Below are 10,540 nucleotides of genomic sequence, written 5' to 3'. Positions count from 1 at the left end.
AAATGTGTAAAGCACTGCACTGTGAAGGCATGTTTTGTTTTGTTCTATAATTAATGTGCATTAAAGGTTGAAGAAGACTGTCTAAATTATGTACTACCTTTAAAAATAATTATTGGGGAGAATCTTAAAATATCACAAATTTTCTGGCTTCCCCAAGATTTGGCTCTGCATTATTAACTGCATAGAACAATTTATATTTTTTGTTTAATTCTGCTGGGTATATTTGTTGAACATTGACAATGCCTACAGAGGTAATACTACTTTTAAAAACCCTGCATTTAAAAGTATATGTACGTATGCATGTATATGTGTGTGTGTGTGTGTGTGTGTGTGTGTGTGTATGTGTGTGTGTGTGTGTGTTTGCATAAGTGGGAAGAGAGAGAAGAACTTGGCAATGGTAGTTTTTAGCAGGTTGGATAGATGGATGCCTTCCAAATTTTGTAGAGCATGCGGGGAGAATGTTAACCTCCATTCATAAAATGCTTCAGCATTCTGATTCATTCATGAAATGTTGTGCCAACTCCATGATCCATTGATAAAGTGTTTTGCCAACATTTGAGTCCAACTGGTTGAGCACAGTGCAGCAATCTGGTGACAGAAAAGTGTCAAAATCACCAGTACATCTATCGCCCACCCGCCGCCCTTACACACACACACAAACACACACACACACACACACACACACACACACACACACACACACACACAAAGCATAAACCCTTCTGCAAATCAAATTGTTTTGCTGTAAAGAAAATGTGGAAAGTGGGACAGAAATTATTAACCTATTACTGAACAGTTCTTTAAACTTTTCTAAGAACAGTCTGTACCAAATGTCATCAGCAGTTACTTGGTTGATTACTTGGCTACTGTGAGTCTGGATGAAACCACAGTGGGTTCACATCTACTTTACATAATGGCAATGTATTTATAGTAATATAAAACGATACAACAACAACAACTCCACTGAAAGCCCAAGTAGACCCAATTCACAGATTTTAGTTGGGATACACAATTCTGTTTTTAAGTGGTTTAGGGTGCACCTTTGTTCTGCTACCCAAAGGAAAAAGGTGCATGTTAGTTTTGCTAACCATACAGGTGTTTGGTGACAAATAGATAATTTCTGAATTACTGCTCCATGTTGCACCTGCATATGCAAAGCCAGAACACATCAACTTGAGGAAACAGAGAGAGAGAGAGAGAGAGAGAGAGAGAGAGAGAGAGAGAGAGAGAGAGAGAGAGAGAGAACAAAATGAAAACCTTAAGCATTTGGGGATAAAAAGTAAAAGTTAAAACCAAGAAAGTCTATTAACTTGTAAAGCTGTTGAAAGGGAGCTAAGAAAATGGGACGATAGAACATTATTCTAGAACAAGATCCATTTATTTATTTATTTATTATTTGCACTTATATTGGAACTAATTATTCAATTAATTTTTAGTGTTAGACAAACGTCGACTGAAGCACTGCTTTTGCATTTGCGTAAATACACTAGACTAACACAGACAGCACTAAGCGCATTAGGAGTGCGCAAGTACGGACTAACAAGCGTCTAACGAGTTGCACACGTTGTTTTGTTATTGGTCACAGCTCACGACGGAAGTTTTTAAATTCGATGCCGAACAGCACAGTTATTCGTAAAAGGTGCTCGCGGCGATATTAAACTCATTACCCTATATCGAAAGCGTGTAAAAGATAAAAGAAAAAACGGAAATGAGAAGAACCTACACCTTTCTTAACGTATTTTTTGGAAGACAGGACAATTGAAATCGGAAGGTAAGCCGAGCTAATTGTACATTCATTTCCACAAATGGTTCTTTAATAAATTTCCAGATAAGTGTTCTCTACAGGCCTTTCCTTGAAAAATAACGTCCACGACGCAGTTTATTTTTTAGATGTAATTTAGTGGTGACTGGTTATCCTTGTTCTTCGAGTTTTTAATTCTTCCTTTTGATGCATAGCTTTACCTGTCCCCGTGGACTATGTTCGCAAGCTGTTGATGTCTGTCGATGCAAGGAATTGGCACCTACAAGGAGGAAGGAGTAGTCTTTAGCACATTTTGTACCCCAGCAAATCCAAAAAGCAAAAACGATTCTTGGCACAGATATAAGCCCCGAACACTTTTTTACCGGCGTCAGGCCTAATTAAGAAAAACGAGAATCGGTTGGCTACGTTACTCCAGAATTCTCTGTGCTACAGGACCAAATGCTTGTGCGTGCGAGCCGTCTTAACATAGCTTGATGTGGAAGTAAGTGAACATTCCGGTCTCCGCTATGGTGTCAGTGCCGTTATCCCCTTAAATTGATCTATAGCAAGTTTGGCCTTTGTTTTTTCGTGTGTAGTTAAACTGTTTTTTAATTGAAAGGGAAAGCTTCTGTGCGGAGCCTCAAAGTGAGACAAGTGAGATGCGTGAATCCTTTTCACGGTGCACATATCCTTTAAGACAGCATATTGCTTCCAGTACTAGTCCTGGCGAACCCCATATTTTGTGCCTTTTTTTTTGTATGTGTGTTTCCCAAACTATCTCCATTTTCAGTTGTGACCGCAAACCTTTCATGATCTAGGTCAGGAAGGCAGAAGGATGTGCAGAGCATGAGGTTCCTCTAGCTGTGTTAAACATCAGAGGTGCTAAAAATGAGTGATTTTATATTGGCACCTTTTGAATGCCATTTCAGCTGAAGTATTGAACCTTCTGCACCTAGATATACTTTTTCAAGTACTGCATATTCATATTCTTTGTGTGCCAGAAAATGGTCACAATTTGAATTTGATGCCAACATTGAAGTTGGCATCTTGACATTCAAGTAGCCTATACTTGCATAATCAGATGACGCACATTGGTGGCAGACTTATTTAAAAGTATTTACACTAGACACTATAATTGTTGGCATTTTCACACACCAACACCTTGCTGAGCATTAAGAGGGTCACCTGTATGTCTGCCTGCGTCTTGCCCGTCTCCATGTCTCTTTCTATTTTTGTCTACTTGTCTGTAGTTTTGTGTTTATTTTTGTCCATGTTTATCCATCCATGTGTCTGTGTGCTTGCCTGGGCCTAAGATCACTGTTGGTTCTTCTCAGGTCATTGTGGACCATACAACCTGTACCCTATTGGCTGTCGGTACTTTAGCCCCTCATCAGTGCTGCGAGTCTGACTGCAGGAGAACTATGGGCTGGATATTTCTGGGTGGTGGAACATTCACAACTCAGCAGTGACACTTACATGTGCAGCACTGCTTGATTAATGTGTACCATCTTACGACCCCCCAAATGCCTCTACCATGCAAGTGTTAATACTGTGTTGAGAGGAGTCCACCACCTGATTAGTGTTGGGGCATGCTGTGGTCAGAAATGAATGTGGTGGAAAGTGGCAGATGAATTGTGCATGTGAACAAATGAGATTTGTCCTACCCACCTGTCAGGTCTGAACTCTGCACTCTAATGCTTAATGCCTCTGCCATGGCCTGCTGGCTTGCATGCTGCTTTATCTGGGGACCTCTGGATGACTTGTTTTGTAAGGATGTTTCGGCTCTGGTGCTTTGGGACACTTTTCAATGAGTATTTCTTGTTTTACAAGGTAACTCACAGCAATAGAAGGTCATTATTTTTTCAGGTTTTTTTTTTTCCCCCTATAAAAAATCTTGCATAGTGCAGCTTTAAAAAAGTCAATATATAGATCTCTTTTGAATTCCTTGGAGTTTGTTCATGATTTTTAATGCAGCGTTTGATCATGGTTAGGGATATGATCTCATTGTTTGCTGAATTTCTTTTAGGAATATTTCAGAAGTGACTCTAGCCAGTGGGCAGCACAGTGCACAACTCAGATTTGATCCATGTCATCTCATATTGACTTTAAAGGTGGCATGTTTTCAGTATGCCACTCAGAACCACTGCAGTGGTACTCCTGTAACTCACCTGATAGAGTAGGTACAGCATAGTCCTACTAATGTCGAGGTCATGGGTTCAACTCCTAGGGAGTGCTTGTTCTTCCATACCGATAAATATGCAAGTTTTTCTGGATAAGAGTGAGTGCCAAATGCAATTAATGTAAACGATCACTGCAGAGGAATTATCATCCTTGATGTAATGGCTTTATGGATGTGTAGTGTTGACCACCAGAGGGCACTGCTAAGCGGCTTGCTTTCGCTTCACGTTGAAGGAACGTGCTATGAATATTGGAGCCCTCACAGGCTAAAGAAACAAGGTTTTTTGACCAGCACGACTTCTCAGTACAGTAGTCGGTTAAACTATTTGATGATAATTTCCCAGCGTCCTTATTCTGAATAGATGGGGGTGACATGCTTAGGGATATGACCTCATTTGCTGAAATTCCTGTAGCAATATTTCAGCAGGGACTCTAGCCAAAGGGCACAGATCAGTGTCCGAGTGGATCAAGATACCTTACTGTGGGTGCATGTTTGTATAGGTGTTAACATTGCGTTTCTTTAGACATTGTTGGCTGTGCACCAGTGTGAATGTATTAAGGTGTGTGCATGTTTTGCGTAGTTGGTATCATAGACCTTTCTGTGCAGCTTTTTGGTGTTGGGGTTGGTGTATTGCCTCACTGTTTCATCTTGGGGTTTGTATAGTGCCTCCCTGTTTGGGTTTGGGTTTCATTTGTCATCTGGCAGTACTCCAGTTTCCTTTGCCAGTGAACTTTATGGCCGTGTTAGTTTTTATCATGCTGTCCTTGTCAGTATAAGGTGGATTACTGATTGTGAGAAGTCCATATGGAAAGATGTTTCAATCTTGTGTTTGGAGAATACTTGAGTGATCACAGATTAAATATTGGTAGACTGATACAACTACTCAACATGCCCTGAGTCACACTTCTTTTCTATGTTTAGCAAGGGAATCATTTGTCGGAGTGTGCGCACGTGTGCAAACGTGTGCCGCGCAGTGTAAATGGGACTGTGGTGGTGTGGTCATGTGTCCGGCAAAAATCCATAGCTATATATATGCTTCAGAGTCCCAGAGTCACATTTACCATGGCTGCCGCTATGCTTGGCTGGAGCAATGGTGACCCCCCCCCCCCCCCCCCCCTCCCCCAACCCCTTCTGGGCAGCTGCCGGAATGTCTGGGGCCTCGCGCTGGGAGAACCAGTGAAAGAGTCTGAGTGTACAGCTCCTATTCAGTCTGGACACCTGTACTGCATTTTTCTTGGGTTTCCTTTATTTAGTGTGTGGGACACAATAGAAGAGGAAACGTGCTCCCATTTCTGCTGGAGGAGCAGGGATGACGAAGATTTATTGTATCTGTTTCTTTCCTGCGTTCTCTCTCTCTCTCTCTCTCTCTCTCTCTCTCTCTCTCTCTCTCTCTCTCTCTCTCTCTCTCTCTCTCTCTCTCTCTCTCTCTCTATTTATGGCAGATTCCCTTTTTGCTGGGCTCCTCTCTCAGGCCCATACATGGAGCCTGCTAGATGAGGTTACCTCTCCCACGTTTGCGTTAGGCGGGGGGGGGGAAATGTGTGTCTAGCTCCTGTCGCCGTTCCCTCTGTAAACCCCCCCCCCCCCACTCTTCAGTAGTAGTTTGATGTATCACCCTGGAGCTTCACGTTGCTGTTAGCTGAGAGGGGAGATTCAGAGAATTCCCACCTGCAAATTTTCCCAGCAGGAATTCTCCTCATAGAAAAGAAAGAATCCGGAAGAACCCCTTGGAATATTTGTGTTATTTACTAACTTCTAGAGCATATATTTTTTTGATCTTTTTTACTTTGTCTTTATTTACTATCCATTTATTCTATTTATTTTTTGTGATTCTGCCTGTTCTCCCTGACCTGTGCTCCTCCCCTCACTCCCCTCACTCCCTCTACCTCCCCCTTCTCCCTTCATCCCAGAACCTTTTGTGCTGAGCTGTTTCCTCATTTCGTATGTTTGGATGTACTTGCATCACACTGCTTTGCTGACGGAGGTCTAAGGGGGGGGGGGGGGGGGGGGGGCTTTATCCCTCCACCTCCCACAGACCCACTTGTTCTGACTCTAAGGAATACCAAACTTCTTCAAAGGACATCCGTAGAGATCTGGATTACAGCTGCCACAGCTGGTGTTAATACCACCACCTCTGGCAGCGTTTGAGAAACGGTGAGTCAGTCTCTCTCTCTATCTCATTCACTGCTCACTCACTCACCATCTTTTACTCTCAATCTCTCAGTCTCTATCTGGTTGAGCGTGTTACGTTGAGCCCTATGTTTGTGTAGAACTGTATTGTTTGCATCTCTGATTTATGCTGATCTGATCAGAAGAGGAGTGTACAAAGCTGTCTTGTATCTCAGGTTCTCCAGCACTGGCCGTAGAACAGGGGTGGGCATAAATTTCTATTGGAGAAGGAGGTGTTTTCTACACCTGGTCTTGTACTTGACACTTACAGTAAAATTAGTTTATGCAATGTATGTTTTGCACATTAATTCTGGGTTCTGTGGCTGCATTTATAAGGCAGGTTGTATTTCTGAAATTAGATTATTATTATTTTTTTACCTATATGAATTTGTTTACACAAGCCTCTTCTGAAAGTGGCTGTCCAGGAATGTGGAAATGGTCCAGATTTTGACACTTCTAGTCCATGTGGTCTGATTTTTTAAATTATTATTATTATTTATTTATTTATTTTTAATTTTTTTCCTGTTTAGATAAAAAAAAGAAAAAAAAGAATCAAATGGCACACGTTGTGCAAGTGTGAATGGTTAAAATGAACTTGATCTCATGGTTAGTATGCCCTCGCATCTCTGAGATTTGTGTACGGGACTCTCATGCCACTTGTGCACTGTCTATTCTGCTCAGGCGTTTATCAGACATGCACTGGTCGGGACGTGCTGTTCCTCCCAAACATCTGAAGTTCCCAGGAATCAGCGGTGTAACCGGAGCAAGCTGGTGACTGCTGCCACTTCTGTAGGCTCTGCTCTGCTTGACCTCATGATGCAGAGGGGCTCAGTAGACCAGTAAACGCTATGACTTCCCCAAACTTTGATACAGAATCACTGCCTGGAAAGCCAAACGCTCTGGAAGTGATGAGCAGTCTTTGAAGTGTCACATGAGGAATGGATTTGATGATTTGGAGGTTGGATTTAGACCAGACGCACAAAAGAAATTCCTTATCCTCAGTTACCAATGATTTATGAGCTGCTGGGAAGTAATATAAACTCGTTAAGTCACTTTTCAGACAGTTGGCTCCTATTAATAGGCTACTATATCAGTAAATGTAATGACAATTCTTAATTTATTTAAAAAGTGAATGAACCTTTAGACTTGACAACTGTTTTGTTAACAGGATGAGTCATGTTTTCAAATGCAGTACGTCGGTGTCCTATTAGAAAGGTAACCTTATGCTGCTGGTCACATGGTATGATGGAGGATTCATAAAACATATTTGATGTTTCATCATGTCAGTAGACACCATCTTTGTCATGGTGCGTGTCTGAGTTGTTTTGACGATTGCAGCTCTGTTGCACTCATGAGAAGTGAAAGGCTCTTGTGCTCATGGCACTGGGTTAATGGCTTTTCTACCAGTAGTCGCACTAAAAATGATGGTGGCTTCCCATCCTGAAACATCTGTCAAATGGTGCACCTGTCCGTGAGTCGTAAATATTGATACCTGAAATGAGACCGAGTCAAGCATTACACGAGTCGTGTTTAAGCCGTACTCATCTGTTAAAGACATGGCGCAGATTTTCTGAACCCCCTCATGGTTTGGGGTAATTCGCCACATTGTGGAAGATCAGGAGACCTGTGTTGAACTCTCTGACCTCAGTAAGTGATACCCTAACACCCGTCTGTGGCAGTCCTCTGACCTGAGGTCTGAGTCTATGGCCAGGGGCATCTAGTAGATTTCTAGTGATTTCAGTGCAGTATCAATAAATGATATTCCCCCCCCATCTTTTACAAAGGACTTGGACTTCAAAGCTTTTTATAAAGCAATTTAAGGTTTTATTACTGGTTTGCTCAGTTCCACCCTTTTACGATCACTTAATTGCACAAGAACATGCCACTTTGTAATCTTAATATACACAAATAAATTTGTATAGGTTCAAGTCAATATGTGAGATATAATTAGTTCTATAGAATAAATGTTTTTAACACTTAAAATATAAAATAGTGATATGATTTTCTGTTCTGAGGCTCAATTCAAGTCTGAAAATGTGTGTACCCCTAACAGACTTAACATTTACAACCATCTGTCGATAGTTATCCAGTCAAGATGATGACTGCTATGTTAACTGTTTGAATTATTTGAATTAGTTAAAATGCCAAGGCTAAAGTGTTTTATAAAATCTAAAAAAGGCAAATGAACACTGAAATGCTTATAAATTAATATGCTAGATGCTAGCAGGTTTATTTTTAGAGATTGTATTAACCACTGAGTGGAGCAAGATGAACTTCAAGTCATATTCCTGAGAACAGAGCATTTGGAACACAGTCATATCAAGTACCAGGGCCTGTCTGCTATCTCACAACTTGGTGACTTCATGGCCTTTTGGTTAAATATTTGTAGATCTTGTGAAAGGCAAATTGCTTCAGTTGTTGGAAACTTGTAACTGGTGGCACCGAAGGCCCCTCTCAGAAGTGTGTGTGTGTTGGAGGAGGTGCAGTGGGCCTTGGAGTTGCAGCTGTTGCACCTGCCTGCTCTGTCAAAACAAATGGTCGTTTATACTGTGCAGAGCTAATTCTTCTGAATGATGCCCTTATCCATTCCAGGATGGTCTGAAATGCATCTGATTTCTTTAGTTTATTTTAGAACAAAAATGGAACTGGTAGTTCCACTGGATAGTTCATCAAGTAAGCCAACTCATCCATGTGTGTGTGTTTTATATAATAATAATTATATATAATATATATAAATTATTATTATATTGTATTTTACACCCACAAAACAGTCATATTGGGAACTGGGGGGTGCAGTGGAGTGGTAGCTGAAGAACTAAGTGATTCGTCTCAGCTTTTTGATCAGTAATCACACTGCTGTCCATGCAGAAGGAATAAACCTAATGTCCAGTCACTGACAGTTGTGTGTGGCTGGCTTGAGAAGTCAAATCAAGGTGTGTGGGTATGTTCACAGAAATGTTCTTTGCTGTTATCTCTGTAGCTTGATTGCATTTTTAATTATGTACCAAGACAACCCTGATATTTATGTAAACCTCCTCTGTGCCAAGAGCTTTAAGGGACATTTCATTTTTTAATTTTTATTTTTTGAAAGCTTGTAAATTTCAAATCCTGTCATATAGCCCTAAGATTCTAGATCAGAGTTTTGCTCTTAAACTCTTCACATCTTTTTTGTTTCCTGGATTGAGTCCTGCAGGACCACAGGGATGCATCTTAAGGTTTTTACCGCTCAAACGCATTTGTTTGACTGGCCAGATTTCCTGTTATAGGTCCGTCATGTGGGGTGGAGAGAGAGAATGCTAACCTGTGCTGTGGGTCAGGGCTGGAATGGAGTCTTCAGAATCACATGAAATGTGTCTGAAGGTCAGTTTGGCCTGAGGCTGCACTCTTTCTCTGAGAGGGTGTACTCCATTGCCCTGTTGCTGCTCAATGGCCATATAAGAGCACAGGGAATGAGAGGCTGTGGCTCCAACTCTTGAAAATGGTCAAGATGCTGACTGAGACCAGGAATTATGTACTGAATAAAGACAGGCGCTGGCTTTCAAAAGCGGTTCTGACTTATGATTACTAAAGCAGTGTTTGACAAAACATTTTCCTTTTTGATTGGCATTTTCTTGATCTTACACCATTTTTATTATAGTTTATGAAGTGCTTGTAGTCCTGGGTGTACAATTTAAGTTTCTCAATGCATTTATTTAAAGACCTAGGATGACTACCTAGTCTGCATAAGTTTTTTTATTAATAAATGAAAAGTGAACTTAAACCTTAACCAACAGCCACGGACTGCTGCTTTACACCAGCACTCTGACACTGTGAACTCACACATGTGACCTTGCATTTAAAGCTCACCTCCCCTCCGCTTTGGTTCGGTTGTCTTCGCCAGTCTAATCGTGTCACTAACCTTCTCACTCCTGCACCTGAGTCTGGCGAGAACGGTGCTGCCAGACTCTCCTCTCATGCCGCTGTCTGCAGTCTGGCGCCAAGTTAAACAACTTGCAAGAGCCCTGCGCTCTGGACTCTTTCTGTCCTAATAAAGGCAGCAGACGTTGCTCAGCCCAGTCTCTCCTCCTCCAAGCCTAGCCGCTTGGAGTGATGCAAATTAATATTAATGTTTTTATTAAACATTGTGCTGACTATAGTTATAATAATCTGGGTTGTGTGTTCCCAGCATTTTCAAACGGATGTGCTCAGATGCATGCTCTATCTCCCCATGTCCCATGCCCACATTTATTGAAGGTGCTGTGTACTAAAAATGTATACATACATGTATACAGTTGTAGTCTTCTAGTTTGTGCTGTCTTCATAGTATGTATACATAAGGCAATGGCTTTGGAAATGTCTTTTTTTTTTTTTTTTTGAAAAATAGATGCATGTTTTTAAAATAAGTGCATTACAATTAGTGACTCATGTAATGTTCCCACATAGTTGGCTATGAACTGTTATTTCTTTGTGAA

The 10,540-nt window shown here is 41.2% G+C and overlaps 1 protein-coding gene across 2 annotated transcripts in view; it reads left to right on the top strand.

Moving 5' to 3' along the window:
- The first annotated feature begins 5,517 nt into the window (after positions 1–5,517).
- Positions 5,518–10,540, top strand: part of svilb (supervillin b) — a 42,092-nt gene continuing 37,069 nt past the window's right edge. For both annotated transcript variants that reach the window (XM_027025053.3, XM_035528751.2), the window contains exon 1: positions 5,518–6,074. The gene's annotated coding sequence lies outside the window, so the exon portion shown is untranslated. The remainder of the gene's footprint in view (positions 6,075–10,540) is intronic.

The sequence above is a fragment of the Electrophorus electricus genome, chromosome 11, assembly GCF_041902795.1.
Source record: "Electrophorus electricus isolate QZ-2024a chromosome 11, ASM4190279v1, whole genome shotgun sequence".
NCBI classification, from domain to species: Eukaryota; Metazoa; Chordata; class Actinopteri; order Gymnotiformes; family Gymnotidae; genus Electrophorus; species Electrophorus electricus.
The sequence above is the reverse complement of the archived record's forward strand: the minus strand, read 5'-3'. Positions and strand labels throughout refer to the sequence as shown.